The following is a 21,370-nucleotide window of genomic DNA, read 5'->3' on the forward strand; positions in this document are numbered from 1 at the left end:
AATGTACGTGTTTGCCCAATTATCTATTTTGTATTGCTTGTAGGAGTTATGAGATTGATCACTGTTCGTTATCTTCACCTTGCATTATTACCCCGGCATACCTTATATCAATCTACAACTTTCTCAGCCTCCTAGGAAGCATACATTACAAGCGCTAGAGCACTAACATTCTAACAATATCTTTCACTATGTATGGCCTATGGAGCGCCAAATTAACATAAACTCAAATAATTGCGCGCATCAAATGAATTGATGATATCTTTAAATAATTGAAGATATCTTCAATTACTTGAGTTTATGTTAATTTGGCGCTCCATAATGGCCAGGTACCCCTTTTCCCCTTTTCCACTTGGGTTGAGTGAGGAAATTCATGTAAAGTGCCTTTCCCAAGGACACAACGTCAGCCCTGCCGAGGCCAGGACTCGAACCCACGACCTTTCGGTCGAGAGTCTGACGGCCTAACCACTAGGCCACCGACGCCACAAGACCCGATACCTAAAAGTGTTGGATCCACAACATGGATACAAGGTCAAACACAAAAAATTATACAAAGCACTAAAATGACCAACGACACGAACAACCAGATTGTCAAATTTTCAGGACGACCCGTCCCTTCTTTAGGACAAACGAAAAGAATTACATAATGTGGCCAATATCAACAGAGAATAATAACAAAAACTACATATAAATACATCTAGCACTACAACTACACTAATCTACAAACGTATTTACAACACAGACTACATGCTACTGGCAAATTGTTTTTTGGTTCTGATGGAGGACCGGTGGTTGTTGACCCGTCTGCGAAGGTCTGTTGTTTCTCCTATGTACTGCTTCTGGCAGACATCACAACTGATGAGATAGATGCAGTTATTGGTTTTGCAGGAAAAGTTTCCTAATATTTTATAACTACGACCTGTGACAGGACTGCTAAAACCCTCAGTGTCTGAGCTATATTTGCATAATTGATCCCCCCAAAAAAGACAAAAGTCTTATATGAGGTGGAAATGTCCACAGTAAACTTGATGGAATTATGGAAAGAGTTTGCCATCTCGATAAACTCATCCAGGCTTTCACGACCGTCAACCCACTTCATCTATATATATATATATATATATATATATATATATATATATATATATATATCCTCTGCCTAATTCACGTATTATTTTTAGCAACTGTTTTTATTTTGATCTCGCTCTGTATACATCATTTTTTTCCGTTAAACATCTGTTCGATAAACCCCGAGTGAATGTTCAAGGAAAATATTCATATAAATACATAATAGTTTATTTTTGATAAATAAACGAGGAAATGACTTTTTAATTGAATGGCTGTAAATTATAAATAATAACAAATAGACGTTCAATGTTAGGGTAATATAGATGCATATATTAGTGTGCACGATATGCGGAAAACTATATATATATATAGCTGCATCCTTCTTCATGTCATTCATTGTTTTCTTGTTAACAAATAATTGTTAGGTTTTCTAATGTAAAGGAATGCTATCCAGTAAAAACAAATGTGTCAAAAATGTTTGTTTAAACCACCCATACCTATTAGTACCACAATGGTATCAAACGAAGTGAAATACTCGTAATAACAGGTTTCTTCACAATAAGCTGATCAGCGAGAGATGAGAATGTCGCATATGACGTCACGGCATCACGTTGTCCGTTATCTTCATTAAAAATGGAACTCGAAATTTTGCTTTAAAAAATGATAGATTATTTTTTATGTGTATTATGATAAAAACCAACACAACCCCCCCCCCCCCCCAAAAAAACCCCAGCATTTTCAATAAACAAGAGTTTATTTTACCTTTAGATAAACTGTATTTTTTAATTTCTATTAATCATCCGTGTCTAGAATAAATGAAGACCGAATACATAACTTGTAACGAATATCATGAATAGATACCAATAGCAATAGGGTTCGAATTGACTGGCTACCTAACATGGCTACGTCAACAAACGAAATAATTTGAAGCTGTGTGTTTTCGGGTTGTATGGGACTTTAAATGATGAATATTTGAAGGTATGTTTGGATACAAGTATAGTAAGAAAATAAGTTAGGAATATTTTGATATTTAATTTACAGGACGACAATACAAGAATACAACGACAGGAGGTCTAAACCGCGCGCATTTTTTGTGCGCCTACAATCGAAGGTTTTAATAAGGGGTGGATCTTTAGCTCTCTGATATACCTCAAAATTTTATCAGAGAACTACAGTTCTGCAGTTTTGCAAAATAAAGTTCAGCATTGTTGAAATCATGTTAATTACCTAAGAATATGAAGGCAACGTATCAAAACAATGCCCAGTTACTATAAAACCTAAACCATAATTGTCGGATCATTAATTTCCGGATTTGACTCGACCTTCAATATTCTCGATCACTAGAAGGTCCCTTGAACTTCGAGTTATCGAGAGTCACCTTTAGATGGATGAAAAATAGATCAACTGAGTAGTGATTGAATGAATAATGTAAGATTTATTCCTCTTTGAATAAAATTCTAGAGGAGAATTATATTGGATATTACATTACTGGTGACTGGACTTATCTGGCGATTTCGACAGCGCTATAAACAAGCTTATTCTCGTGTCGTGCGGAAATTCAGCCGGGTGGTAAAAAAAATACATCGCACACTTTCTTAAGAACTTTGATCACTATAAGTTAGTATCCTTTTATTCATGTATTTTACTGTAAATAATTGTAAATAAATTGTTAAATCTTGGTATTGTGTGTAATTAAGTTTTGCTGGACTTGGATAATTCTGGCCCGTAACAGATTATAACAGCTAATCTGGATTACACAATCAATTCTAGTTTTGCTGTAATCAAATACAGATTGGATATGCAGGGAAACTGTCCACATTTATCTCCTAATCGACCACTATGATTAATGTCACATTAAAATCTATTTGTATGTTAATTTTTAGCTCAGTTTTATTTTGTTAAATCAAATGTAGCTTTATCCTGCTTGGGACCTTTTTAAATTGTAAATAACCCTTTATTAAACCTCAATCTATTGGAGCATAAAACCGCCATTCCGTGCTCTCAGTAGGAACTGAGCTGTCCAGCGAGAAGGCCGCATTGATCTGAGCACGCTTTCACCAGAATGTTGTGACAGCAATTACAAAATAACTATTGCAGACACTTTGGCATTGTTGTAAATGTTGCCCGTGTTCAGCTTGTTCTGAGGTGAGTTTTATGTAACGATTTTTATATAGTATTTTCTTTGTTAAAAGGTCCTAAAGCTTCCAAGTATCTTTATTCATACTTTGTGTTTTGTGCTTGTTTCAATACCAGTTTGCTTTTTCATAACGTGTTCGCTATATAGTCCTGTTTGTAAAGTTACGGCGTGTAGTACTGGCTATAATTGTTTCGCTGTAAGAAACGTATTGTGTAACTCATGCATATAATTGCTTGCTAGAGTTTTAGTGTATCTTGTTATAATAGGAAGTAACTTATATGTATAACAGTGTATGATGTATATATCCATGGATAATGTAAAGTAAGGTTTGAACCTGAAAACCTGTATGTATGTGTAAGTTTATATAGTATGACTTTATTGTCGTAGGTGCTACCTTGTAGTGTGTACCAAGTACACGTGTACAAAGTACAAAAGTATAGAAACCAAACACTTTGGGAAGCATCGACATGTGCGTTGTGTCCACGCAAATTCTATGGTCGTTATAACGATCTAGTTCGTCAATACAACCTATCATTGGGTCAAATGCTGTCTGACGTGTTTCATACCGATTGTTAAGCCGTTCTTGGCACGCTGATTTTGACTGCGGATAACTCCATTTACCTGATCAGGATATAGGGCTCACGGCGGGTGTGACCGGTCAACAGGGGGTGCTTACTCCTCCTAGGCACCTGATCCCACCTCTGGTGTGTCCAGGGGTCCGTGTTTGCCCAACTATCTATTTTGTATTGCTTATAGGAGTTATGAGATTAATCACTGTTCTTTATCTTCACCTTGCACATTCAATGTCAAAAACCAGGACCACAAACTTAAATTTTAGTTGTATATCAAATGAATAAGTAAATTATTTCTGTGACTATCATTTATCACATTCTAGCACGGTTATCCGTGACAACTAACAACGAAATATACTTTTAATGTTTAGTTTGATTTTATAGAAGTGACATTATATACCAGTACTGTTTATCAAAGTGTCAAAGATAACAAACAAATCTAACAAGTATCCGTGGTTGATATGAATTGGCCAAAGGGAGACTACTGTATTTTACAATACGGCAATTCTTTTTTTTACGTCCTTTCGAGATTTTTTACTCATATTGGGCTCTAGGCGGAGTACCACGAAATTTAGACGTATGTTTAGCATTCAGGGCTATAGCAGTTAGGGTGTTTTACTCCGTTTTTAAGGTCATATCTGAAAAACCCGCGATTCTCACTTTTAAATGCCAAGTGTTTGGCGAGGGAGCAATTGTTTGACGTATCCATGGCAAAAGCGGGGCTTGAACTCACAACCTCTCGGTTACAAAGCAAACGCTTTAACCACTAAGCTACCACAACGGTAAAATTTAGCAAAAATGAACAGCAAGTACATGCATATGTATATACATGTAGGTACCAAATTCGAAAAATGCAACTTCAGATGGACAATCTCAATTGAAACTAAGGCATGAAACACTTAAAATTCTTAAAGGAGTATAGCGCACTTGGTATGCAACTTCGCCTACACATATTTTTCTTGAATATCATTTTTTCAAATATTTGCTATACAATGTCAGTTTATACTTGTGTTAACCCAAATTACTTAATAAAGATATCTATATGTTGATAGTATCTTTATTTGATAAGCATAAACATCACCGTGATTATATAGAGTATATAGTAGATGTAACGTAATGGGCATAAACAATTGCAAACTGTTGCAAAAGGACACCCTAAACCAGAAATAAAACACTGAAATTGTTTTACTTGAGTAAGACTGTACATAAGTCCATTTGAGGAAATTTGGTTTAAGGTGACCTTCTTGTTGAAAATGGATAAAATATGAATAAATCGTTCTCAAAATTTACCTTGAGATTTAGTAGCCTGTCAAACGTTAAACCTTTAAACTTACATGCTTGGGTGGCCTAGTGGTTTGGGTGCTCGGTAATCTTACACTTAAACCATACATTCCGAGTTCAAGTCCAATATTTTCCCAATCTATTTCTTTTTTTCTTTTTCTTTTTTTTTTGCTGTGTGTTAAAAATGTGATACATATATTATAACAAATATTAGTCATTTTCATCATAACTTCCAATATTTGCAAGTTACGACTTAAAGAAAGGGAATTTATTCCGAGATCACTGTAGTTCCGTTTGTTTACACTAAAATGTTCCTGTGTGCACAGGATTTTTAACCCGTAATGTGGCTGACGAAAAGCTAAACAAATACTATAGGAAAAAGGGTACAAATGCACAGCATGTAATAAGTAAAAATAGGTCAAGGGAGGAAAAGAACTGTTATACAGTTTGACTTCTCAAAAGTAAATAATAAAACTCATGTAGCAACTGTCATATGATATTTAGGCAAAACTAAACACTCGAATTATCAACCAAAGGCAACTGAACTGATGAAATATATTAAAGGTGCTGCAGTCATGTCAGAAAAAGACAATGAGTTAAGTAATGCCATATGTAAAAGGGTTGTTGTGTGATATGAATGCACCTATGAAAATATTGTACTGTTCATCATTCCAAATAAGAAAATGGTTTATTGATTAAAGAATGACTCATATAAATGTCAGTAATGTTAAACTGCGGCAGTTATTTATCTTGGTTAACGAAACATAAAAAAACGTCGGCCTTATATTTAACTATAACACGCCAGTCTATTATTGGAAACCGGTGTTTTCCATTTAGATTTCTGAGTCGGCTGTTTCGTCAGCAAATGCGCTATACCTCTTTCAATCTTTGTAAATGGCTTCTTTGAAGACCCATGCTGAATACAATTATTCCGATGACCAAGACGAATATACAGTTAGTAGACTGCTTTGCGTTTGCTCCCTGCCGTAGCTTAGGAACTATCATGATTATTTTTCCAGGTTTTTTTTTCTATTGACGAAATATACTGGGATGATGTAACACCGATATTGATCATTGCTGCAGGTGAGTTAATTGTTTATGTGAAAGAGAGAAGTAAAAAGAACAGATCAATCTCATGATTTCTATAATTAATACAAAATTAAGAGCAAATACGGAACCCTGAGCACACCAGATGTGTGATCAGGTGCCTAGGAGGAGTAAGCATCCCTGCCATGGCCCTATACATTGATTAGGTAAACGGAGTAATCCATAGTCAAAATCAGTATATAAAGAACGGCCTAACAATTTCTATGAAATACGTCAGAGAGAATTCAACCAAATGACCGACTTTATTTGCAAATAAGATCATAACGACTATAGATTTTGCGAAATACATGAGACTTTTGAAACACTTGCAACATCAACTTACTTGTCAGACTGGATTTAGAAATTGATCATACGCAGAAAACGCTCTCGCGTATCGAATCAGTTGAGAGTCAAACACCATATGCAGGTGATAATGGAATATTGCTACATAAATATGGGAAGTTGACGATGGAGAAGCTGAAGTTATCTCGTTTATCATAACGTTGAGTTCAACAAAATATCCAAATATGAAGCAGATATAGAAGACCCTGCAGTGTCTTTTATTTCGAGTTCACAGGGATATATCGTATATACTAATGACCGTAGCAATGGACTTTTTAAATAAGCAACAACCGTCTTCTTTTCTCTTGCGTCCACAGAATTAAATACTTTGTTTTATTTATTTTAAAATATTACACACACACACACACACACACACACACACACACACACACACACATATATATATATATGTATATATATATATATATATGTATATGTATATGTATATATATATATATATATATATATATGTATGTATGTATGTATGTATAAAAATCGTGCAACTCTGGCACATCCTGGGTCATGAACTCTTAAACCCAGGGTCATGCATCCCACAAGTAAGAGCTCATTGTTTGTTATGATCATGCCAAAAGCTTAACTGCTTGATCACAATGTAGCAATAAAAACATTTTTTATTGCATTTTCAACATATGACCAAGTTAAGCCGTACCCTATTGCCTGAACCCTAAACACGGGGGCCACGTTTTTCATAATTTCGGTAGAGGGCTGATTGCTTAATATAATCATTAAAAAAAATCCCCTGCTTGGTGTCCAGGAGTTGAGGAAAAGATCTTCTAGGATATACATTTTCAACATAGACCCACCCTCGAGCCTGAACTGATCCAGGGGCCAGGAATTTCACAATTGTTGTAGAATGCTTGAAAAACGTCATAATGATGCATTGTGTTTATCTGGCACTACTGTGGAAGTAAATAAATAAATGTTTATTGGGTATATACATACATACAAACATAAATACCAAGGATAAACCAGGAAAGCTCGAAAGCTTATTTCCAATGAGGTCCTCTGATGCACGGATGTTTGCGCCATGTGGTCATTTATGTGGGAGGAAACCCACGTGTCCGAGCGGGCGACCGCCATATCCTCTCACATACAACCACTTCCGATCATGAAGATAGTCGCAGCAGTGAGAAGCGAGAGTGCTACCCGAACTCCCTCAGTAGAGAAGAAGATTTTCTAAGATTCCATACATGCTCACTGTATCACCATATACATATCTAAGGTCTGAACCCCTAACCCAGGAGCTATGAATTGCACAATTTTGGTAGAGGGCTTCATGAACATCATAATCATGCATTTTGTTTATCTTTTACTTGTGTGGAAGTAGAGAAGAAGATTTTTGAAGATTAAAAACATTTTCTCTTTATTGCTATATTGGTCCCACCCTAGGGTTCAGGGACCATGAATTTGACAATTACAGTAGAGGGCTTCATGAACATAATAAACATGCATTTAATTTTTCTCAAATTTATATATAGGAGATTTTCCAAGATTTAATACATGCTCACTAAATGGTCATATTGGCCCCACCCTAGGGTCTGAATCCCTGACCCAGGGGCCATGAATTTCAAAGTTTTAGTAGAGGCACCTTTGCTATATAAAGTAATGCACTTAGTTTGTCTGCTAGATGCCCAGTATCAGAGAAGATTTTTAAACAAATCAAACAAATTCAACAACGCCCCACCCTAACATCACAACGCCTCTCCCTAACACCACAACGCCCCACCCTAACATCACAACCCCTGGACCTGGGACCAAGAATTTCACAATTTTGGTAGAGACAACTTTGCTCATCATAATCATATCCTCAGTTTGTCTGTTAGATGTTCAGGGGTAGAGAAGATTTTTAAATATTGTACCAATTTTTACAGTTTTTACCCAAATGTCATGGCCCCTGGAGGTTGGGATCATGATTTTCAGAATTCACATTCCCCTTTTTCTATAAGTGCCACACGCTAAATTTGGTCATAATTGTTCCAGTAATTTAAGAGAAGAAGCCAAAAATGATCACATTTAATGTTCGACTGATCTTTTAATCATGTTATATAGTATATCGCGGTGTACACAATTCTATCAATTACAATACATTTTGTTGAGATTTAGTAACAAATAAGTCATCTTTATAAAAGGTATTAATTTTTGTAAAATATCTATAGACGATTTTATATAGGGCATATTTTTTTTTATCATAAATGATTAATTTCACACGCTTCTAACTGGGGTCTGATACTTAGTACCCTATATTTGAAACTGTGTGGAGAAAAAAGAATGATAGGATAGATTTCTTTTATACCATGCACATTAAAACGTTTTGTTCCTTATAACAAAATATTAAAGTTTTAAAAGCAACTGAATTTGAGGAAACATTTTGAATATCTGTTTGGTATTATCTTAAGTACTTGAACAGATCTATGTATGGTAGACAAACAGTCATAGTTTTCTATTTATATCTAGTATACTTGACAATTATGATACGTATTCTGGCGTGTCTAGAATGGTACAAAATAGATTAGCATGAATAGGGAAAAACTTTTATTTCTTAATTTCCATTCCTTCCGTGAAACATGATACGGATATAGACAGCGGAAAAATATGAACTTCACGAGTTTTATTTCTGGGAAGAGTGCCTTTTTCTATGAAAATCGTTAGGATTGGTAAGTAAACTTCTGAATGGATTTCTCTCTTCATAAAATAGTATATGTACGTATCGTCTAGACTGTAGTCTAATACGATTCGTCTAGAAACTCGAGACTAGTTTTTGCTCTTAATTATCAAGCAAAGAAGGTATATGGACGTGCTCTTAATTATCAAGCAAAGAAGGCATATAAACGATTTCTTTGTCAACAAAACAGTGTGGTTTCTTTGTAGAATCTCTCAGTTATGCAACATCAAACGAAAACGAGCTACATTTATATTTAAAGCTTTTGGAGATTTTGTTTGCGGCTGTATTTAGTCATTAAGGAAAATGACGCAGGGGGTCTAGTAGCCACCCTGAGCCCCCTCCCCCAAGGTAAAGAACAATGCCCTTGGTGGGGCCCATGCGGTGTGCCTTTGAAACTCCTGGGTGCTAACATCAAATATTACATGGTCATTTATTTTCCTGGTTAAACTATATTTCATTTTTTCCCCGATTAGAATTACGGAGACTGCGTGCAATGGTTTTATGATGCTATTAGTAATATGTATAAGCTTGAAATGAATTAAAATCTAATCAAGAAATGCTTTGATTTGTACAAACTTAAATTGTAGAAAGAAGGTACCACCCATGTTATATTAAATGGCCTTGTGGTCAAGAAAAGAGTGATCATGTTTCACATTCCATCAAGACTTTCGTTTTAAGAATCCCCTTTATGCAAATTTAGTTTACAGTTGTGTCAGGACTTTGTAGTTGTGTAAAAGTCATGAATCAGAAAGTTAACGGAAGTAGAAAGTCAGACGAACAACAATAACATAAGTGTCGCAATGAAGTGTTCACGGAAGCAGGTTCGTTCCTCTTTAAAGATAAACAGATTGATTTTCTTAGTCTATTCGAAAATAGATAAAAACAAAAATAGAATAAAATAAATTCTGGGTTCATACAGTTCTAAATTCGCTGGGCAACTTGTTGCTAAAGGAAACGAATACAGGCAAAGTACAGTAACTACAAAATTCCACAGCATGTTTCCTTATGCCACTAATTTTCAGTGTAATAATTGTTGGAAAAAATATTCTTTTATCGATGCCTGTATTTGGATCACACATTGTAGTTTTATTGTGATTTTTAAAAAGATAGCTCCTAGAATTTGAGCACAACTTCACAAGATGATATAATTAGCCTATGTTTGTAGGTGCTAGTTCAATACTTATTGTGTTGGCCAAGATATATTCTTGTTACCTAACCCCATTCAGCTGATATCATTTTAATGTTAATTTAAAATTAGAAAGGGTTTGAAAAGGACTACATTTTGTGACCGAGGAATTTTACGTAGCAACGTAGTCAACCTCGTTTACTCAGTGTCCAATTCGACAAGATTTACTACGATTTTAATTTTACCTATTTTCTTGAATATTACGAATCTTATAAATCCTTTCCCACCGGATGATAACAGACAATTTCATTATATTGAGATCTGAGAAACCCAGCTGTAGTTCAACGGAAAGAAAGGCGGACCAGCAAAGTTTTGTGGAACACAAATATAGCACAGTAAGACACGAAGAACACTGTTGGCCATCCACTGCATCTCAACCCATCTCCAGCCTTCTCGACCTGTCTTACCACTGGAGTAATGGGGGGAAGGGGAGGGGGCGAGAGAGTGAGGCTGAAGAACTGCGCAACTTTTAAAGGATGCCAGCATTGTCCACATCTACAAGAGGAAATACAACCACCAGTCATGCGAAAATTACAGAAGCATCTCCCTGGAAAGATTCTGGCTCGCGTACTGCTCAACCGTCTCCTTCAACACCTTAAACAAGGACACCTCCCAGAAAGTCATTGTGGTTCCGCCCTGAACGTGGGACAGCTGACATGGTATTTACTGCATGCCAACTTCAGGAAAAATGTCAGGAGCAGTATTGCGACTTCTGCATGACCTTTGTCGGTCTGGCAAAGGTTTCGACAGTCAACAGTGAGGGTTTGTGGATGATCATAGAGAAACTTGACTGTCCCAGCAAGTTTGTCACGCTTGTCCGAGAGTTTCACGATGGCATGATGGTGAAGGTACTTGATGACGGAAACGAGTCAGAAGCCTCCCCTGTGACAAACAGCGTGAAACAAGGCTGTATGCTTGTTCCAACCCTCTTCAGCATGATGTTCTCCCTTAAACTGTAAGGATGGAATTACAATCCGGCACCAAATGGACGACAGGCTATTTAACCTCCGACGCCTGCAAGCTATTACGAAGGTGGAAAAAACTGTCACCAGGGACCTTTTGTTTGCCTGATGACTGTGCCCTCAATGCCAGTACAGAGCAGATGACACAGAATGAAATGGACTACTTTTCACATGCCTTTGACAACTTTGGTCTTCCATCAGCACCAAAAAGACTGAAATGATGTACCAGCATGCCCCAGGCAAGCCATACCAGGAGCCTCACATCACATTCAAAGGGCAAAACTTGCAGGCAGTAGACAATTTCACCTATCTGGACAGCACTCTGACACGAGCAGCGAATATCGATGTCAATGTCAACAACAGGATTTCCAAAGCCAGTTCTACCTTTAAGAAATTGCGCGAGAGCGTATGAGAGCGAAGAGGACTCATCCTCACCTCCAAGCTAAGAGTCTACCATGCAGTGGTAATTACCACCCTCCTATATACAAGAGAGACATGGACGGTCTATAGCAGACACGCCAGACAACTTAACCATCTTATCTGTCTTTGAAGACTCCTTCTCATCATATGGCGGGATAAAATCCCTGACATGGAGGTCCCCGAGCGTGCAGGAATGCTCAATGTCTTCATCCTACTACAGAAAGTGTAAGCCAGATGGGCTTGTCCATTCCCACTGCAATACCCACCCACATGTGTCCTACAGCTGACAGAGCTTTCAGGACCCGGATAGGACTTATAAAGCACCTTCGGTGACCAACAGCCAACGCTCATCAATCCAAAGTTGTAGTCATGGTCTTCTTCGACACCGAAGGACGAACAACAACAACAACACATATATTTGATTATTGTTGATCTCGAAAAGGACGCTTGAAAGAAACGTTGTTCTCGCTCTTCTCTCAGGAAAATATGCTAATCATTTACGCAACTCCTACCGGATATATAGTTCGTTGTAGTGAAGCATACCAAGCAGTGCAATATGGTGTTTATATCTCTCAACTGATTGGATACGCAAGAGCTTGCTCTGCATAAGATAATATTTTTAATCGAGGCAGTCTACTTACAAACAAGTTGATGTTACAAGGGTTTCAATAATTTCGTCAGCATTTTGCAAATTCTATGGTCATTATATTGATCTTCTTTGCTAATACAACCTATCTTTTAATCAAATGCTGTCTGACGTCTTTCATACCAATTTTTAAACCGTTCTTGGCACACTGATTTTGACTACGGATAACTCCGTTTAACTGATCAAGATATAGGGCTCACGGTGGGCGTGACCAATCGACAGGGGATAATTACCCTCCCCCCTAGGCACCTGATCTCCACTCTGGTATATCCAGTGGTCCCTGATTGCCCAACTCTCTTATTTTTTATTCTTTATATAAGTTTTGAAATTGATCACAGTTCGTTATCTTCGCCTTTCCTATATCAATTCCAGATGTTAGGCTCTTAAATTATATTGTCTATGTGGAACCACATATCAATTAGAAACATATTGGCAATATGTTTTAGCTCATTTCTTGTTTGAAATAAGAGAAGAAAATTATGAAATCGATAATTTCTATAAATATTTTTTACATAAAGTCCTTCATTGTGTATTTAGGAAGTAAGTATAAACGATGAAAAAAACGTTTATAGATATATAGAAAAAACTCTAAACACTTTGCAGAAATATTTCGACCGTGTTACCGGTCTTTTTCAGTCGTGTTATATATATATATATATATATATATATATATATATATATATATTAACAAGAGTCCTACAGGCCTTATCGGTCACCTGAGCACTAGTGAAAAGTATCACTCCTCCCAAGGGCTATGATATCTAGAAAAAAAATCCTGTTTTAAATATCTAAAGCTAAAGTCTAATGATCAGCAACAGTATAAAACAAGATATGTTCTTAAAACTTCAATGCCCTCAAAAGTGCGTACACTAATGAAAGGCTTTAGATAATATGATAGGTGCATTAACATTAAGATATGACTAATTTGAACCCATCCTAGAGTCAAAACCGTGGGTTGTGAATTTCACCATCTTTTATACATCCTTTTCTGCAATTCCTAAGTACATTGTATGCATTAAGATTTTATACAGTATCAGCAAGCTTGAATAAGTCCTTCAAATCGTTATTAAAACTTTGACTCTACCCTGAAACTAAACCCATACTTCTAGGATCATGGAATTTACAATTTTGGTAAAGGACTACCTTTTACACATAAAATATATTAAGTATGGCTCCACCCTTTGGTCAGAACCGCTAATCTAGAGGTCATGAAATTCACAATTTTGGTAGAGGCCTTCCTGATATGCATCGCTATGCATTTAGTTTTTCTTGCACATGTGCAGTTGTAGAGAAGAAGAGTTTGAAACATTGTTCAATTCTTCCCTGTGACCTCAAAATAAAAGACAACACAGAGTTGTCCACTTCTGTTTCATACTTAGATATTTTATTGAAAGTAGATATTAACGGCTAATAAACATCTCAACTTTATGAAAAACGGGGTGATTTCAGCTTCTCCATCGTCAACTTCCCATATTTATGTAGCAATGTTCCATTATCACCTGCAATGGTGTTTATATCTCTCAACTGATTCGATACGCAAGGGCTTGTTCTGCGTATGGTCAGTTTTTAAATCGAAGCAGACTACTGACAAACAAGTTGATGGTACAGGGGTTTCAATAGTCTCGTTTAAAGTCAGCATTTCGCAAATTCTATGGTTGATATAGCGATCTAGTTTGCCAAACCAACCTATCGTTCTTGTACCTAGAACAAGAACAATGCGGTTCAAAATTCAACATTTTGGTAGTTTCCAGTCTGTTTTCATATATATATATATATATATATATATATATATATATATATATAGCTTTTGTATAGTATCAGCAAAATTAAAGGAGTCTTTCAAATGATAAAGATATTTAATCACTATCACTATTTACAATTTTGACAAAGGGTTTCCTGTTGCATTCAGTTTCAATTTCATATCATTTACATTAAAGAAGGTGTTACTCTTTCATCATGGGATACTTTCGTTATTTCTAACCAATGTTGTGTAAATAATAACATAATTATTTTTTTTATTTAAGGTATTACTATATAGTATATCAAAGAGACCAATGTTTCCAGAAATCTGTGATTTTTGTTTTAAAATCAATTGTTTTCCCCAAGATGAGGAATTCGAATTGGTCATAAACTTTTTTCAGTGTAATCTGGCAAATGAATTATAAAATATGGAAGTGTTTGTTTTGTCATTTCTTGTTTCATAAACGTTATTTCTTGTTTACAGAAATCTGTGATTTTTTTTGTGTGTGCAAAAATAAGTTATTTTTTCCAAAAATGAGGAATTTTAACATGTTTATTCGTCATATGTTTTTCAGTGTAATGTTATATAATGAATTCTAAAGTATGGAATTGTTGTTGTTTTTTTTTTATTATTTCTTATTTAATTTAAAAGTTATTCATTGTTTCAAAAAGTCTGATTTTGTGTTTTTGTTGTTGTTTTCATATTTTGCACCAAATCAATCTAAAGAAAGCTGAACTTGTTGACACTGATCGCAATTGATCAGAATAACAATAAAATAGAGTGTTTTGACAATCGGCAAATTTTGGCCCCTAATGCGTCATACCCTTTTGTTTGCGTCTCTCTCTCTCTCTCTCTCTCTCTCTCTCTGTGACAATCCATTTTAAACATTTATATTAATATGTATGTAACATTTAACTAGCCGTTCAAAACTGACCCCATTACTGATCAAAATTTAACATTGATCACTTTTCAACGAATGTTTTTGATCAAAATTTAACGTTATTTGATCGGTGTCAACTTTTAATGTTAAGAAATGAACCCAAGGATCGTTTTTCAACGGGATCACTATTTATGTTATACCGCCCGAAATACATAGAAGGACCTAACTCTATACAAGTTAGCTTGCCGTCTTCCCAGCACCCATGATTTGGACACATAAGATGAAGCATCTTTTGGGAACATGACGTACATGATAAAAATATATATGGACCTCCATATACTCATCCTTCGCAACAGCAAGACTTGAGGATGGAAAGTGTTACATCGAAAGCTCTATAGATGAAATTGATAATTATCTCATGTAGTCATGTACTCAGTCAGTTTTTAAATCGAGGCAATCTACTAACAAACAAGTTCATGGTACAAGGGTTTCAACTGTCTCGATTCAAGTCAACATTTCGAAAATTCTATGGTCGTTCTAACGATCTAGTTCGTCAATACAACCTATCATTGGGTCAAATGCTGTCTGATGTGTTTCATACCGATTGTTAGGCCGTTCTTGGTACACTGATTTTGACTACGGATAACTCCGTTTACCTGATCAGGATATACGGTTCACGGCGGGTGTGACCGGTCGACAGGGGATACTTACTCCTCCTAGGCACCTAATCCCACTTCTGGTGTATCCAGGGGTCCGTGTTTCCCAACTATCTATTTTGTATTGCTTATGGGAGCTATGAGATTGATCACTGTTCGTTATCTGCACCTTTCATGTAGGGAAATGATATTATAGAAGTCACTAATTAGGTATGCAATATACCAAGTCAACTGGAACAAACCTAAAACGACGAGTTTAATTTTGTAACTCACTACATCTTTATTCAAAATAAAACACTTGCTTGTCTGGATTTCCTGAAGTAAACTGAAACAAAACGTGTGTGCGTGTGTGTGTTAAATACTACAAACCGTTTGAAATGCGGGTGACATCTCAAAATGAGCAGGGGGCCTCCGTGACTGAGTGGTTGGAGCATCGCGCTCAAAATTACACGGCCTCTCAACTCTGTCGGCGCGAGTTCGAATCCCGCTTGCACCGGTAAGTGAGAAAGTTTCCAAATTTACTTTCGGAAGGTCGGTTGTTTCTTCCCAGTTACATTGTATCTGGGTTCTCTCTTCCACCAATAAAAACTGGGCGCCACCAGATAACTGAAAAAAGTGTTGAGTGTGGCGGAAAACATCAATCAATCAGTCAGTTAAAATGAGTAAAAAATTAACGTCGACACGAAAAAACAATCAACCATTCAAACTGTTTAAAATGTTCCAAATTGTAGGAAAATTTGCAATTGATATATATAACTCAGCAATAAATGATTACACACCTAACGTCTGCTAGTACATCTGCTAGTACAGCAAATAGATAGATGATCTGAAAACAGTGAATCAATATCTACAAGCATAGCAGAAAAGTCAAGAATCCCGAAAACTATGGTTCTGATGGAAGGATGGACACACACACACACACACACACAGAGAGAGAGAGAGAGAGAGAGAGAGAGAGAGAGAGAGAGAGAGAATTCAAATCAAGTCAAATCCATTTGTTAGCATTATATGTCAAATGCATTTGTTAGAATCATATATGTGCAAGTTTTTTTATTGGAAATAAATTACTAAAAGATAATACAAACTTTTGTGCAAACAAGGTTTTTATGAGAGGATACATATTGTAAGGTTTTGAATTTGAATTTAATGTAGTGTCTCGTAAGTAGTATGTTGGCTGAATACAACATTTCTAAATATAATGAGTATAAAGTTTGGATGGGAAACTTGAAGAAACTAATTGTATGGAGAGGCAAAATACAGATATTAAAGCCCTATAGCTTACACACTGGGTCTTACTGCATAAGAAAGCTTTTATTCTTGTAATCCTATTCAAATTTTCTTTGGCAACCTTAACCTAATTCTTTTCTGAATATATTTTAGTTATTTCACATGTATATGTAAGACTCCAAAGTGTGATAGGACTATAATTTATTTTATTAATTTTTTACTTTTTATTTAGTTTTAATAAATATAAGTTACTTCTTTATTTCATTATGATTAATGACATATGACCACATGTATGTTTCCGGTCATCAAAAGACAGTACCACAGTCATCAGACGTGTTGGTACACGATGGTCCTTATTTATTTATTTTTAAACCATGGGACAACCCATACATATGTATGTTACTACAACACACTTCAACTTCACTATGTTGGTGCATTTGGGAGGTGTTGGGGGGGGGGGGGGGGGTGAAGCTGGATCGCAATGAGATGGATAGTATTATGGCAGATAATACACGTATCAACACTTCGCCGCGAGTTATGTCCCTTTGCGGGGTCAGCCAAAGGTCAATCGGTGAAAAACCAAGTTTTCCTTCTTTATCTTACCAAATGTAAGATGTTATTACTTTGAATTTTAGCCAATTACCAAGTTTCATACAAGTTAATGGGTTGCCCCAATCTGGGGCATTATTGTAGTTGACTGCAATTGATGGAAAAATAACAGATGTCAAAGCTACAGGTAGGAAAATTATAACGGCCAACGTAGGGAAATAAGATTTTTATCCGGGAGATGACGGACAAGGGACGTAACGTGTATACAGTCACCAATCGGTTAACGATATATAGTTAACCAATCCTACGAATATCAAACAAACCAAAGCTTAACTGCTTCATCACAATGTAGCAATAAAAACATTTTTTTATAACATTTTCAACATATGACCAAGTTAAGCCCTACCCTATTGCATGAACCCTAAACACGGGGGCCACGTTTTTCATAATTTCGGTAGAGGGCTGATTGCTTGATATAATCATAAAAAAGATCCCCTGCTTGGTGTCCAGGAGTTGAGGAAAAGATCTTCTAGGATATACATTTTCAACATAGCCCCACCCTGAACTGATCCAGGGGCCAGGGATTTCACAATTGTTGTAGAATGCTTTAAAAACGTCATAATGATGCATTGAGTTTATCTGCCACTGCTGTAGTAGTAAATAAATAAATGTTTATTGGGTATATACATACATACAAACATAAATACCAAGGATAAACCATGAAAGCTCGAAAGCTTATTTCCAATGAGGTCCTCTGATGCACGGATGTTTGCTCCATGTGGTCATTTATGTGGGAGGAAACCCACGTGTCCGAGCAGGCGACCGCCATATCCTCTCACATACAACCACTTCCGACCCTAGGGTTCAGGGACCATGAATTTCACAATTACAGTAGAGGGCTTCATGAACATAATAAACATGCATTTAATTTTTCTCAAATTTATATGGGAGTAGAAAAGGAGATTTTCCAAGATTTAATACATGCTCACTAAATGGTCATATCGGCCCCACCCTAGGGCCTGAATCCCTGACCCAGGGGCCATGAATTTCAAAGTTTTAGTAGAGGCACCTTTGCTATATAAAGTAATGCACTTAGTTTGTCTGCTAGATGCCCAGTATCAGAGAAGATTTTTAAACAAATTAAACAAATTCAACAGCGCCCCACCCTAACATCACAACGCCCCACCCAATCACCACAACGCCCCACCCTAACATCACAACCCCTGGACCTGGGACCAAGAATTTCACAATTTTGGTAGAGACAACCTTGCTCATCATAATCATATCCTCAGTTTGTCTGTTAGATGTTCAGGGGTAGAGAAGATTTTTAAATATTGTACCAATTTTTACAGTTTTTACCCAAATGTCATGGCCCCTGGAGGTTGGGATCATGATTTTCAGAATTCACATTCCCCTTTTTCTATAAGTGCCACACGCTAAATTTGGTCATAATTGTTCCAGTAATTTAAGAGAAGAAGCCAAAAATGATCACATTTAATGTTCGACTGATTTTTTAATCATGTTATATAGTATATCGCGGTGTACACAATTCTATCAATTACAATACATTTTGTTGAGATTTAGTAACAAATAAGTCATCTTTATAAAAGGTATTAATTTTTGTAAAATATCTATAGACGATTTTATATAGGGCATATTTTTTATCATAAATGATTAATTTCACACGCTTCTAACTGGGGTCTGATACTTAGTACCCTATATTTGAAACTGTGTGGAGAAAAAAGAATGATAGGATAGATTTCTTTTATACCATGCACATTAAAACGTTTTGTTCCTTATAACAAAATATTAAAGTTTTAAAAGCAACTGAATTTGAGGAAACATTTTGAATATCTGTTTGGTATTATCTTAAGTACTTGAACAGATCTATGTATGAGAGACAAACAGTCATAGTTAAGGTCTTCCGTCTCCTGCGGAAGACCTTACTATTATTGTTCGCGTTCTTCTTCTTCATTATTTAAGGTCTTCCGTCTCCTGCGGAAGACCTTACTATTATTGTTCGCGTTCTTCTTCTTCATTATTATTATGTTCCCCAAACAAAGTTTGGGAACATATTGTTTTTACTCTGTTTCTTATTATTATTATTATGTTCCCCAAACAAAGTTTGGGAACATATTGTTTTTACTCTGTTTCTTATTAAGGTCTTCCGTCTCCTGCCCGTCTCCTGCGGAATTAAGGTCTTCCGTCTCCTGCCCGTCTCCTGCGGAAGACCTTACTATTATTGTTCGCGTTCTTCTTCTTCATTATTATTATTATTATTTTCCTTGGTAGTACACGCGTTTTTCTCAGCCATTTCTCGATCGATTTTCACGAAATTTTCAGGAAAGATGTCTTTTGGTGACGAGACTTTGCTTGCAAAATTTCGTGCTTGACGTCACTTCCGGTCAGGAGTTATCTCTCTTTTAGTGACTTTTTGAAGGGCCTTGTTGTCCACACATCTCCTCCGTTAGTTTTGAAGCTAGAGTCTTGAAATTTCTACACAAGATAGAGTAAACATTTTAGAAGATTTGTGGGGGATTCGATTTTACCGTTGGCTATTTGCCTAAAAGCTCGCCTGGACCTGAAAAAATGGATGCCAAAATTTTTCGCCGATTTCGGCGATTTTTGACCTTTGATCTCCAATATCTTTTTTCTTGCAAATATTTTGTTAAGACATGTAGAACAAAAGTTGTGCACATTTACGAGATCTTTTCGAAAATATCAAGATTTAGGGGCTAGCCCTTTCAATTAGGGATCTATAAGGGCTCAAAGTCTAGATCAAATATCTCAAAAATCGTTAATATTTTGGTATAAGTCAAAGAACAAAAAATGTTCATCTCAACAATCCAAATCTATTCATATAAAAATTTAGGTCATATGTTACGTAATAAGGGATTTTAAGGGCCAAAACCATAAAATTTTTACCCCTTGTATCTCGAAAACGACAAATATTTTGAAAAGCAATAAAGAACAAAAGTTGTTCAGAATGATGATCTGAACAATATGCATATTTCGTTTTTACCCTATGTGGCCCCGTTAGGGAGCTACAGTTTGGCCCCTAAAAATTACTTCTACAAATAACTCGAGAACGGTAAAGAATTTCTAAATACTTGTTGAACAAAAAATGTTTGAAATGTCATGACCTTTCTTACGATATCAAGCAAAAGGGGCTGACCCTTTAAATTAGGGGCCCAGAAGGGTCCAAAGCTTTATGAGAATATCTCAGAAACTATTAATATTTTGTAATAAGTCATTGAAGCGGAAATGTTCATCTAAACGAGCTTGTTCTTATCAAATCAAAAAGTAGGTCATATGTTACGTAATAAGGGATTTTAAGGGCCAAAATCATAAATAATTGACGCCTCATATCTTGAAAACGACAAATATTTTGAAAAGCATTATTGAACAAAAGTTGTTCAGAATGATAATCTAAACAATATGTACATTTCGTTTTTTCCCTATGTAGCCCCGTTAGGGAGCTACAGTTTGGCCCCTAAATATTTCTTGTAGAGATAACTCGAGAACGGTAAAGAATTTCTAAATACTTGTTGAGCAAAAAATGTTTAAAATGACAAGGCCTTTCTTACGATATCAAGCAAAACGGGCTGGCCCTTTAAATTAGGGGTTCAGAAGGGTCCAAATGTTTTTGAGAATATCTCAGAAACTATTAATATTTTATAATAAGTTGTAGAAGCGGAAATGTTCATCTCAACCAGCTTGATCTTATCAAATCAAAAAGTAGGTCATATGTTACGTAATTAGAGATTTTAAGGGCCAAAATCGTAAATATTTGACGCCTCATATCTTTAAAACGACATATTTTTTGAAAAGCATTATTGAACAAAAGTTGTTCAATGTGTCATAACCTATCGATCAATATCAAAAAATGGGTCTGTGGGCCTCATGGCTCGCCTGTAAAGTCGATTTTTGTCGATATCAG

The 21,370-nt window shown here is 36.0% G+C and overlaps 1 long non-coding RNA gene across 2 annotated transcripts in view; it reads right to left on the reverse strand.

Annotated features, from left to right (window-relative positions):
• Positions 1 to 21,370, reverse strand: part of LOC130051998 (uncharacterized) — an 89,453-nt gene that overhangs the window by 17,559 nt on the left and 50,524 nt on the right. The gene's annotated exons all lie outside the window — the stretch shown is intronic.

Source organism: Ostrea edulis, chromosome 2 (genome assembly GCF_947568905.1).
Source record: "Ostrea edulis chromosome 2, xbOstEdul1.1, whole genome shotgun sequence".
NCBI lineage: Eukaryota > Metazoa > Mollusca > Bivalvia > Ostreida > Ostreidae > Ostrea > Ostrea edulis.